Raw genomic sequence first — 12506 nt, 5'->3', positions numbered from 1 at the left:
CGTTGCGCTGAGGTAGTCGCAGAGGTTGTTAATGAAACGGTTGTCCATTGTCCACTTCACGAAGTCACTTTCGCGGTTCCACCGCAGGCCAACCTCCCTGAGGGGCCGTTTTCTGATAGCAGCCGTCGCTGGGCACGTCCACAACAAGTGCCGCACATCACATATGTCCGGTGCAGCGCCACAGTGAGGGCACCTGTCAGGTAGTGGCAGATCTTTGGCACGCCACCGATGACGGACAGATGGTGTCAGAGCCGCCCCTGCCCGAATCCGGCGCACGGATACCTCCTCCTGCCGAGTAAGACTACGGGGGAGAGGGTGCGAACACGGAGGAATTAGAGCGCGTGTTCGCTGGCGCAGAACTTCGGAATCGGAAACGTGGGACAGGAACGGATCTGGGGGAAGAGGGGAAGGTGGCGGATCGTCTAATGTATGAAGATGAGTCATAGCATCCGCTTGAATGTTATGTGGATCCTGGGCATGGCCGCGAATCCAGTGTATGCGCACAGGACATGGATACTTTGCGCAGAGCACATGAATAGATTGTGAAATCTGGAACGTTCGTCGAACAGCCTTCAGCTGTTTAAGGGCGGCGCGGGAGTCGGTGTAAATGTGAACTGTATTGAATGTTGGAACGAGCGGAAGGGAAGCAATGGCATTGTAAATGGCTTGAAGTTCCAATGCCAGGGGAGTGCACGTATCCGCAGTATACGTCGCGCGAGAGTTGAGATGCGGATGAGATGGACTATACACAGCAGTAACTCCCCTCTCTGCAGAATGAGATGCATCCGTGTATAATATGCACCCTTCAGGCAGATACGCTGCTGATACCGACGGGGAAACAGTGGGGCGATTGTCAGTGAGCTGGCAATAGGACCACGGTGGAAGTGTCTTTAAACGATGAAGTTTGAGAGACTGTTTTCGAGCTCTATTTGCCACCCGTTGGTCGATGATCTCACTGAGTGTATTAAGTTGGGCGAACTCCTGTAGCACAGGTATGGGTGTTAAACGAGGCAGATATGTTATGACGCGCATAGCCTCACGATTGATAGCTTCAAGGGAGTCCCACTGTCTGCGGGTGAGACGTTGAAATTGAGCCTGATATACTATCCGTGGCTGAAGGATAGAGCGCACAAGCTGGCGGGCCGTATGAGCACGTGCGCCACCAGAGCGCATAGCTATGCGACGAATCAGACCTAGAGTAGCGTGAGCCGATTTACGGGTGGCTGTCAGCCACGGGGTGCCAGTCCCAGATGTATGGAGGAGAAGACCAAGAATACGAACAGTTTCTACCTGAGGAATCAGAGAATTATGTACCGTAAAATTTAAAGGGGGAGCTTTCCGTAAGGCGGCTTTATTTCCAATTCGAATGAAACATGATTTAGTAGGAGAGAGTGTTAGACCCAAAGGTGGGAGGCGAGATGTCAATACATCCAGCGCGTGTTGAAGGACCGACTGATGAATAGACGCATCTGGATGACAGCACCACAAGGTGATATCATCGGCATATGCAAGCACGCGGATAGAAGGGATGGTCTCTAGGGCTCGAACCAGAGGAATTAAAGCCACATTAAATAATGTGGGGGCGAGAACGGAGCCCTGCGGCACTCCTCTATTGGAAGTGAAATTACCAAAGGGCTTTCCGTGGACACGCACGCTGAAGGTTCGATTTGCTAAAAAGGCGTGAATGGAGAGGAGGAACCGGTGAGGGAGACCAAGAGTTTGAAGGGAGGCAAGAATGGCAGAGTGAAGGATGTTATCATATGCCTTTGTTATGTCTGTAGCGATTACGGTTCGTACAAGGTGACTCTGTGGAGAGTGGTCAAGCACGTCAGCAGCCAAAGTAGCAAGGCCGTCCTCCGTTCCAATATGTGGGCGGAAACCAATTTGGGAATCTGGGTAACAATCATGGGATTCCAGCCACCATGATAAGCGTGCGGCTAGAATGTTTTCATAAAGCTTGCAGATGGTAGGGGTAAGGGAAATTGGACGAAGGGCCGAGAGAGATACTGGAGGCTGACCTGACTTGGGGATTGGAACCACAATAGAATGCTTCCAGTCTCCCGGCATGATGCCAGAAAGCCACACTTCGTTAAAAGTATCAAGTAGGGTTTCCAAAGCCCTCCCTTCCAAGTTACGGAATAAGGAGTTAGGTATGCCGTCGTGCCCGGGAGTAGTAGTAGTTTTTAAACGGTCAATGGAGGCCAGCAGCTCTGCCATGGTGAGGTCAGAAGCAATCCCATCGGGGGGCTCTGTTACCGATAAGTCAGGTGGAGACGTAGCGGTGCAGTCATGGTGTGGAAAAAATTGACGGGCCGCTTGTTGTGCAAATGTGTCCTCATCCCCATTTAGCGCGAGGCGAATGCTCTCTGTGTAATCTGCAACCTGAGAAGGGCGCTCCATGGCGTGAAACACTCTCCAAAGATGTCGATTGCCCTGCGTAGAGGACAGGCGGGCACACCATGCAACCCAGCGTTGCCTGCCTAGCCGCTTTGCATAGCGCCGCGCCCGTGCGGTAGCGCGGTGAAGAGTAGGAAGAGCCGAAGGGTCATCGGGGTGACGAGTAGCGTAAAGATCCGCCTGGCGACGAAGAGCCCACAGATTCAAGAGATGTATGTCCGGGTTTGGGTCATCTTCATTTACAGTAGTGGTAATAGTGTGAGTAGCGAGAACATCAGATAGAGTAGACAATGCTGAAGAGGGGTTGAATGTAGATAAATGATTGTCTGCGCGTACAGAATCCCATGATGTTATTCGTACAGTGCGGCGTATTTTCCGTAGACGCGTAGGCGTGAGGGAGATAAAAATAGGGCTGTGATCGCTACCCCAAGTATCAGAATCAACAGCCCAACGAGGGTTACCGGGGCCTAACCACCAAGTCAAATCAGGTGAATACGGGCCACCTCGTGGGCGGGTAGAAGTATTCGGGTGGTTTAAAAGTTGAAAGGAATGATCTGAAAAGCTCCCTTGGATGTGTGAACCCCTTGAGGAATCCGATGGGTAACCCCACGCAGTGTGTGCGCCGTTGAAGTCACCGCCAACTAGAATAGGGATACCCGAGTTGGTAGAACGTAGAAAACGAACCCATCCCAGATTGGGAGATGCGGAGCCAGGACGACTATAAAAAGAAACTAGAATAAGGGGTGTGCGTGCAGGTTTTACGAGAAGGGCGACAACCTCTTGACGTGTGTTGCACCACCGTGAAAGGTCGAGCGGTGTGTGCGGAACTGAACTGTGAATATAAATTGCAGATTTACCTGGGCTGAGGGAGGAGGCGGTGCAACGGCGATCAGGGATAGATAGTGAATGGTATGCGCAGAAACCTGAAAGGCGTGGGAGTGCATTATGCTCTTGCAGTAGGAACGCCCATGCCCTCAGCTTTCCGTCGCGAAGGCGGATGTTCACTTCAGAGGCCTTATTAGCGAAACCTCGACAGTTCCACTGCACCACCACCGATGATGATGCGCTATCCATGACGAGGCCGAAGAGCTTCCACGATGAGGGATGTCACCTGCTTCATCAGCGCTAATATCTTGTCCACTGTCGGGGTACCCACGGCTAACAGGTGGTCGGCACCTGATTGTGGGCCAGTGCTTACCCTAGGTGATTCCTCTGATGATTGCTCCCGAGTTATGAGAATTCTTCGAGAGGATTGAGAACGACGCTGTTCCCGGCGCTGGGTGAGTTCGTCTAGTCGGCGGCGAGCCTCCGCGATTGCATTGTCTAAAGCTGTGTCTTCATCTGTAGTATCCACATGTGATGGATGCACTGGACGTTTGGGCGTACCATTTGATCCGGGAAGGTGAGCCGCTTGTGCATATGTACGCTGGCGAGGAGACGTATGGTGAGCAGCAGGCTCAGATAAAGGAAGTTCAGGGAAGTCGGTGTCGTCACATGCGAGAGCTGCAAAGCGATTACTTGTAGGGACATCCATTTTTGCAGGCGACTTGTGAAACTTCTTCGCTTCCTTCTTCTTTGGACAACCGGGGGATCGAATGTCATGGTCCGGCGATTTGCACAGGGCACAATGAGCTGTTGGTTCATTCATGTCGGCCACAGCTGCTGGATTAGGGCAGGTATTTTGCATATGTCCTTCTTTGTGGCAGTGATAGCAAAAAATACGACGAGGTCGGAAGGGCTGTGGTTTGACGATCGCACCGTAGTAGGTAAGGTACTTCGGGAGAGTCAACGGGCCTTGCAGGATGAGCAGGTATGAGCCCAGACGACCCATAGGCCGTGCTTGCAGTACAACATGAGTTGAGCAGCGAATATTTGCGCGCACCTCCTCGGGAGGGCTCGTGCTGTCGACATGATAAACCATGCAGCGGAGTGTGTCAGGACCAGATGCAAAATATATTTGCACCGGGACATGCTTGCTGTCATCCAGGGGGATCCGCGTAACTGCGCAAAGTTTCTGGGCGTCCATCAAGGATGACAAGTTTACCGTGATGATGTTCGATGGGCGATGGACGACAAACCCGCAGTAATTCGAAGAGCCAAGGGCATGGTCAATTGTGGCTTGAACATTCCGGGCAGGGATGGCAGTCATATCAAAGCGCAATGTAGGCTTGATGGTAACGCGGAACGAGTTCGCAGCAGGCGGAAGAGAGCCTTGACTCACGGGAGGCATCTGTGGAGGAGGCTCAGACGCTGGTGACGGCCCTTGGTGGGAATACTGAACTGGCGCGACGGGCACAGTTTCTTGAGGGAGTGCCACGGGCACGGAGGCGGTAGAGCAGTCCATGTCACAGGCCAAAGTCGTAGCATCGGAAGACGGCGCAGGCTGGAGGCCTAGAGGCGCTGACGATTGCGTGGACGTGGAGGCTGCGTCAGGTGGCAACACAGCGGGCATCCGCGTAGCCGTCGTCGACAACGCAGAATCCATGCAGACGCGTAGCGCGGCCTCGCTCGGCAGCGCCGAGCTAAGCCTAGCTTGCCCCTGAGGGTTCCGGTTGGGTTTTCTCACTTGAGAATGCGCCCGCCGTGCCGGGAATTTCTCCGTAGGGGCGTCGTCAGCATTCGGTCGCACGGAGGGCACTGTCCGACCCACGCCACACACGAGAAGACAGCGAAAAGCGAAAACACAGACCTAGAAGCAGACACGTATCCACCCACTAGGTCTTCGTCTTCTTCTAGTACTCATTCTTCTAGTGCTACATTTACGGCTCTACCAGCTTGACTGCAGGTGGTTACCTTTCACAACACATGTGCATTTTCTCCTATATCCCAAGAACGTGTCTTTTATCCGCGCTTATGGCGGATAATACACTTTATATCGCAGCTTGAGCTCATTTCTCGACGTTTATAGTGGGCCTAGCGCACAAGGGCCATCTAGTCTCGCAGCTTATAAGTGGAGGGCCAGGCACTTCGCCCATTAACGGCGCATGAACTTCGCTTGCTAGAGTACGATGTACTTCTAGGAAGCGCAGAAGTATCAGAATGCACGAAGAGTTTCTTCTATAAGCTTAACTTATGAACCTTGGCGTTGTTCTTCTTGCTTGTTATACAGAGCCGATATGTATTCTACTACAGTAAAGAGTAAATGCTGCTTGAAGAAGAGTCCTGGATAACGAGCCGGATAACGCGGCAAGCCTACAAGGAATGAAGTCGCTAACTTCACTGCACTGAAGGGCTTATCTTCGACTGCTCAGGTGATCCCTTTAGTGTCACGCTGTTTGCTCTCGGCTGCGGGGTTTTACAGCAGCTCAGTACGGCGGCGTTTCATGGAAATACGTGCCACCCAAGTGCCTTGACGTTTCAATATGCGTTTAGGTACGTATGTGCACACTGCTTCGGAGACCACATACCGACTCTATAATTCAGATTTTTGTTCCTCGCGGTGCATCGATATATGGCGCAGCTACAGCGTGTAACCTGCTTTTAGCTATAAAAATTCTATCATGTCCATTACTGATTCCAGTACCAGCACCTCCTCTTTTTTGCAATTCCAGCCTTATACAGAAATCCGACCGATCAAGGCAGTTTTCTATCCTCGTTTTCTACTCTCCCGCATTGGTTAGTATTCGCGCCTGCTCCGTGGCTGTGGGGAGAATACGTTTTGTTGATGTACCTGCCTGATTCGATCAGAATTAAGCGCCATCCATTGCTTTACTGTTGACGCAGCGATGAGGTGGTGGGAGGGGGGGGAGGGGGAAGAGTTGAGTGAATCGTTTGAAGTCGATTTCTGGTACGCTTTTGCTAAATACGGGTAAATCAGTCAGTAAAGCGTCTCAAAATGAACCGCTCATTTCCCCCCCTCATCGCAGCTTCTAGTGAAACAATCGTTACTCGGTTAGCCACCCGACGGCGCCACCTATATTACCAATGCGAAAGCTGCTTGTTTTCGGTCTCCGATGCTGCCGACGTCGTGGAGTTCTGCGACTTCCCAACACATCCCCTAAATTGTGTGTGCACCCACCGTTGTTTTTTTCTGAATACACCCCCTTTATTCGTAACTATTCTTTTTTTACACATGACGGGGTGCTCTGTTGAAAAGCGACAGAAGGGCATGTACTCAGAGGCACACATCGTTTAAAGCTGACTTGTGGTGGAAGAAACCACAACTTCTAGACGAAAGGAAGTACCGCGAATATGACGACCGCCCGGGCTTTAAAGAACCAGGGCCAGGGTGCAAGCAGGAGAAGCGTGTAGCAAGATGGTGGCGCCACGTGGTGACGCCTATAAGAAGCCTGTGGCGGCCAGTCTGGCGGCGGCATAGAGCAGCGCGCTGAGCAATCCACAATAAACTCCGAGGTGTCGTCGACCGGGCAACGGATGAGTCTGGCTCCCTGAATTTCACGAAGAACTCCATGATCACGTATCGTGATCTATCCAATCATTTTAAACTAGAGAGGAAAAGTTTCCTCCCTCCGCACAAAAGCCTGACTACAGAACAAGAGGTTACGTGATGTCCTGGGCAGACGAGGTCTATACGCGCCCATAATTGCTCGCACACATTTATCCTGACCAATACAGCCTGAATTAAAAACACTGCGGCCCAGAAGCCAGCTACGGTCACATTCTATGGGACTGCAAAAATAGCGCCACTCCAGGGTGACCTGGTTACCAACCCTACGCTCGAGCAGTGAGAGACCGTGTTGGCTAGCTCTGGCCCCACAATCAAACTTCTGACGGTGGTGTGGACTGGCAAAGTCGTCGAGGGCTATGTAGTACAGGCAAGGTAGATGTATACTGGTAGCGAAGGCTCCATAGACGCCCATTGGTCCAAAAAATGGCGGCTCATGGGCACTCCAGCGCCCCCTGGATTTTGGGGGGCAAACTACGCAAACGTGACGTAGAATGACGTCACGCATACGTATGCTTTTGGCGCGAATTATAAAGCGGTCTTTCTGTAGAAACCGCGTTTTCGAGCCCGTATCTCTCGAAGGTTGCTGCCTTTCAGCGCGCCCCAACCTTTGCCAGTCAAATGTGCTCGAGTTCCTGCTAGTTATGGCCTTGTTATTGTGCAATTGGGAACGCAATGAAAGTGACTGGTAAAGGAGGGGCAGCATAGAAAGGCAGCAACACTTCCAGACACTGGCGAAGCATGCATGATTCGTAGTGCAAATACTGGTGCTAGTACTTTTGAGAGCTTTTGAGTACAGCAAGGTATGATGCACAAAACACTGGCTCAAGTGCACAGTTCGCAATAGAGTGTACGGCAAGTATGGTTTTCATAGTTTCATATTCATTGTTTATTGCAGCAACCAAACAAATACAGTCACAAAGCACACCCTTGGCACACAAACAAAAAATACATGTCACAGGCAGCACAAGCAGTATTGTTTAAGTTGGCTAATCATCTCAATAGTCACAGTGCAGATAGGAAAAAGCCCTGAAGTGCCACGAACGTTGTCAGGAAATTGAAAAGTATAGAAAACAATGCTACGACAGCTTCAATTGAAGCAAACATAACATGACATAAGTAGGCGCATCAACACAGACCATAGGGCACACTGGGATTATTCTTCACATTTAATTTCTTCAGCTGAAAGAATATAGCAGGTGCGTTTACATCTGCAAGGCAATGTTAAAGCCAGCTTTAGCACCCTCAAACGTGCTCAACGTAGGAGCAAATACCATACATTGAAAAAGACATGAAGCCAAGTACGCACGAACGGGTTACAGCTATGAAACACGAGCGAACAGCCCGGCGAAACCATATCGAAGCTATCGCGCATACCTAGAGCAGACGACACACCTGTGAAAGTCCAGCGGGAATCGGTGTAGCGTGACACCAATGGTACTATCCACGCTGTCGCAGTGTACCGCCTTGGTGTACCACGGAGCATCGTTTCTTCACATGCCGCAAGCTCATCTTGAAATGAAGCGCTAAGCGCTTCAAAAGAAGAGCGCGAAGCGTGCAAAGACGGAAAAAGACTTCGCACTGGCCGCACGCCGAAGGAAACGACAAAACCGAGAAAACTGCCGCAGCGGTGCAGCGGGGTGCAAATCTTACCGAACGGTGACAAAGAAGCGACGTGCAAGGACGACGAAAACTTCGCAAAAGGAGCATTTTGAGACCGGCGAGCTAAATTTATACGCTTTACCAGGCGTGCCATCGCAGACAGCTGGCGATAAGAAATCGCCACTGTGGCCGGGTTAGCCGGGTATCGAAACAAGGCCTGCAAAGACGCGCTGTAATGCACCGCACACTCATGAATAGGGGGCAGGTCAAGAGTGTTGCAAAAATACAAAATTTGCCAGGTTTTAATAAAATGACTTACCTCTTTCATAAAACAAGGTGCTAATATATTTTTTCTTTTCTATTGGCAGATTACATTCCAATTTTGTAGTTTTATCATTTATTTATATGAGTGTTTTGCCCCCCATCCTCTGGTTGTGCTGCAGTCGCGCTAAACCACTTTTCGGCCCAGCCTTCGCCACCACTATAAATCCGCCTTGGTACAGGTGCAGTCAAAAGTAAATGGAAGGCGCGAGAGCGTGGGATACTGTGTCGCAGCGCTTTCTACCGCCGGCGCTGGTAACTGATTAGCTCGGTCGCCAGCAATCAGCGCGCGCTATCAGCCGACCCTTATCTGGAGCGTACGGCCATCCCTCTTGGTGGTTCAAACGGATGCTCGTTGCTTTTCAAATACGACATCACGGATTTATCTGGCCCTACCTGCCATGTGTTTGAAGAGCGATTCGCGCCGTTTGGTAATACTCAGCAGCTGGCAAGTGCGGCCGCGGGCATACCTGGCAGCGAGCACTGCCACGGCTGTTTAGCTATGTTTTTGCCGTGAGCGGCGTGTCGCGGGCGTTTTTTTTTCTTGTTCTTAGGTTTACATGGTATATCGTGGCTTCTCCAGTGTCCGCGCATGAAACGAGGACCAGCAATGGACAGCCCTTTATTTTTTTGCTGGCTTCTTTGTTATAAGTTGTGCATCTACCCTCGCATATGTTAGAACGAATACGCACTCAATATTCAAAAGGACACGATGCTGGTTTGGTCTGCGTGTTCTATGTAACAGATGGCGATGTAAAATACGCGAAAGACACGCATTTCGAATTGGCCAGGTAGTAACGCATGCTCAGGAAGTCGAACGTAACAAGGGGATTCTTTATTTTTCTTATTAGACAGAGTTTCAACGAATTCGTTTCACAACAACAAAAAATACAAGCAGCAAAAGTAAACGCGGTTCAGGAGGGCGTGAAACTGCCTTTAACGCGAATGGCTGCTCCCATGCGCCGGGGCAGAGAATCGTACAGAGATTGCACAAACTCGCCGTCTTGCTTAATGCGGTCTCATTCCGGTGCAAAAGCAAGCGACAATTCTTATTTGCTTGTTTCACCCAATTTCATGTGCGCCAAGCTAGATTTAAGATCTCACACACATTTTCTATAATGTTGTAGTCCTCGCCCTTTGGCACTCATTGCAGCTGTCGAACTCCCGCTCTTCTATTAGGTCTTGGACGACTTTAGCTTTGTGGACGGGGCTGTGGTCCTGCTGAAGCCAGTAAAATTCATCCTTAAAGGGCTCGTCCAGGGCGAACGGGACGAGGTAACTGTCAAGGACATCACAGTAGGACGCCGAGTTAAACTTCGCTGGAAGCTGCGCAAGTGGGCCCAGTCCATCTCTGCAGACGCTCCCCAATTATTCACAGCCGTGAGACCCCTGCTGAGCACATAGTGCAAGTACCCCAGCTGATACCTACGTGCAAAAAAAAAAAAAAACGTTATCGTTAGACATGTGGGAAAGCGCCATTTTATAATTGTTTTTTTGGGGGGGAAAGGAAATGGCGCAGTATCTGCCCCTTATATCGTTGGACACCTGAACCGCGCCGCAAGGGAAGGGATAAAGAAGGAAGTGAAAGAAGAAAGGAAAAAAGAGGTGCCGTAGCGGAGGGCTCCGGAATAATTTAGACCACATCGGGATCTTTAACGTGCACTGACATCGCACAGCACACGGGCGCCTTAGCGTTTTTTCTCCATAAAAACGCAGCCGCCACGGTCAGGTTCGAACCCGTTTTAAAATTCGGTTTGTTTACGTGCAGGCATTATCTCTAGCTTCCAGACAAAGTTAAAGGCCTCTGGAACAAATTCCGAAACGCCCACTTGAGCATTGCACACAGGATTATTCATCCATGCCGAAAACATTGCATGACAATTGCAAAGCGCGATATCATTAAGTGAATATAGTTAATTCTTACCTGCAGTGGTACAGGCGCCATACTCGGCTCTGTTGATCACATCTTGAGGTTATAGTCGACTTATCAGTAAAGATGACCTCAACCCAATCGCCTACTCGCCATTCTTCATGGGCTCGCGCGAAGTCCAGTCGAGCGCGCTTCTGCTGATCTGTTAACTATAGGTTGTCTGAGCGGCCACGCATCTGCTGAGTCCTTCTTCATGCAAGCGTCGGCGGATTGTAGCCTCACTAATGTTCAGAGATAGGGCCTCTCGAATATCGGCCGTATTCTGTAATGGATCAGCCACCACCGCTGCCATGATGAGTTCGTCGACTTCTGTCGATGTGAATCATGGTCTCCCTTAACGAGGGGCGTCTTCAATGCGGCCATCCTCATCTCGATATTCCTGGAAAATCCTATTCACAGCACCGATCGATCGTCCAACTCGACGACTTATAGTGTGCTGAGGAACACCTTCAACGTAGAGGGGAATTATGTTGCGCCGTTCATATTCAGGTACTCTGGACGGCATCGCGCTTCGAAAAACCGGTGCAATCCATCCCTCCAACCTGAGCATAAGAAATGAAACAAGTGCTCACCAGCACGCTGCTCGTGGCAAAAACATAACTAAACAATCGTGGCAGTGCTCGCTGCCAGGTATGCCCGATGTCGCACGTGCCAGGTGCTGGGTATTACCAAACGGCGCGAATCGCTCTTCAAACACATCGCCGGTAGCGCCAGAGAAATCCGTGGTGTCGTATCTGAAAAGCAAGAAGCATCCGTTCGAGACGCCAAAAGGGATGGCCGTACGCTCCAGATAAGGGTCGGCTTACAGCGCTCGCTGCTTGATGGCGGCCGAGCTAATCAGTTACCAGAGCCGGCGGTAGAAAGCGCTGCGGCACAGTTTTCCACGCTCTCGCGGCTTCCATTTACTTTTGACTGCACCTGTACTCTCGACCACTTAGAGCGATCTCTTAGCACCATGCTCTTTCCTAGGAATAAATGTTTTACGGCCAGTTGAACATAATCATTCAATACCCGGCACTGCCAGACGCCTGAGATAAACTAACAATAACTGAAGTGTTTGATCAATTTCGTCCTTAATGTCGTCGAATGTAATAGCAAAAAACCGAGGCAGATGCCACTGTTCGGAATGAGGTTGCGAATTTGCATATTTGTGGTGTTTTAGGTTTTTTGTAGTAGCAACTGCATGGACTCTCGTGTCGGTTTAAATTTATGTTTATATCTTAGTGTGAACAATTTTTATCAGCAGAGTGCCTGTACTTGTGTATATTATACAAAATTTTGTGTAAAGCAGTTGTGAATTCATACCTAGATATATCATTTTCTTGCAAATCGTCGAGCATGATATCAAAGCTGTGATAGACACCTTCCGCATGTGTATGGTGTTCTGCGCGGATTCGGCCTCCTGGTGTGCGTGTTTCATTATTGAATTGATATTTTATGCCTACTGCACAGGTAGGCGCGTTTTACAACATTTTCCACGTCTGCGTTGCGCTAGTGGTATTGAAAAGTAGTAGTATTCCTAGTAGTCTGAACTGCCCCGCAATTTCTTGACTCAACTTGTGTGGCCCTTATTCTTTAGTTTTGTCTGTTCATATACGCGGCTACAGTCCTTGTGTAAAGTGAAGCAATTTTTACTAACGTCTGTTCTTATCATAGCCACCGGTTGGGGATTGTGCGACCCATGTTTCTCTTCCCGAGCAGTCTCTCGCGCAGCTGGCGCGACGCTCCTCCGAACTTTCCCTAACTTGCCCACTACCAGAGGTGACCCCAGTATTACTAGGGTAGAAGCTTCGATTCCTAGGCAACGGCACTAAATCTTATGTACGCACGGTGAACGGAATACTAGCCAGA

At 50.2% G+C, this 12506-nt stretch overlaps 1 protein-coding gene across 1 annotated transcript in view; it reads left to right on the top strand.

The window, feature by feature from the left end:
- Positions 1-12506, top strand: part of LOC144093904 (uncharacterized) — a 174821-nt gene that overhangs the window by 29758 nt on the left and 132557 nt on the right. The window lies entirely within an intron of this gene.

This window comes from Amblyomma americanum, chromosome 6 (genome assembly GCF_052857255.1).
Source record: "Amblyomma americanum isolate KBUSLIRL-KWMA chromosome 6, ASM5285725v1, whole genome shotgun sequence".
Lineage (NCBI taxonomy): Eukaryota > Metazoa > Arthropoda > Arachnida > Ixodida > Ixodidae > Amblyomma > Amblyomma americanum.
The sequence above is the reverse complement of the archived record's forward strand: the minus strand, read 5'-3'. Positions and strand labels throughout refer to the sequence as shown.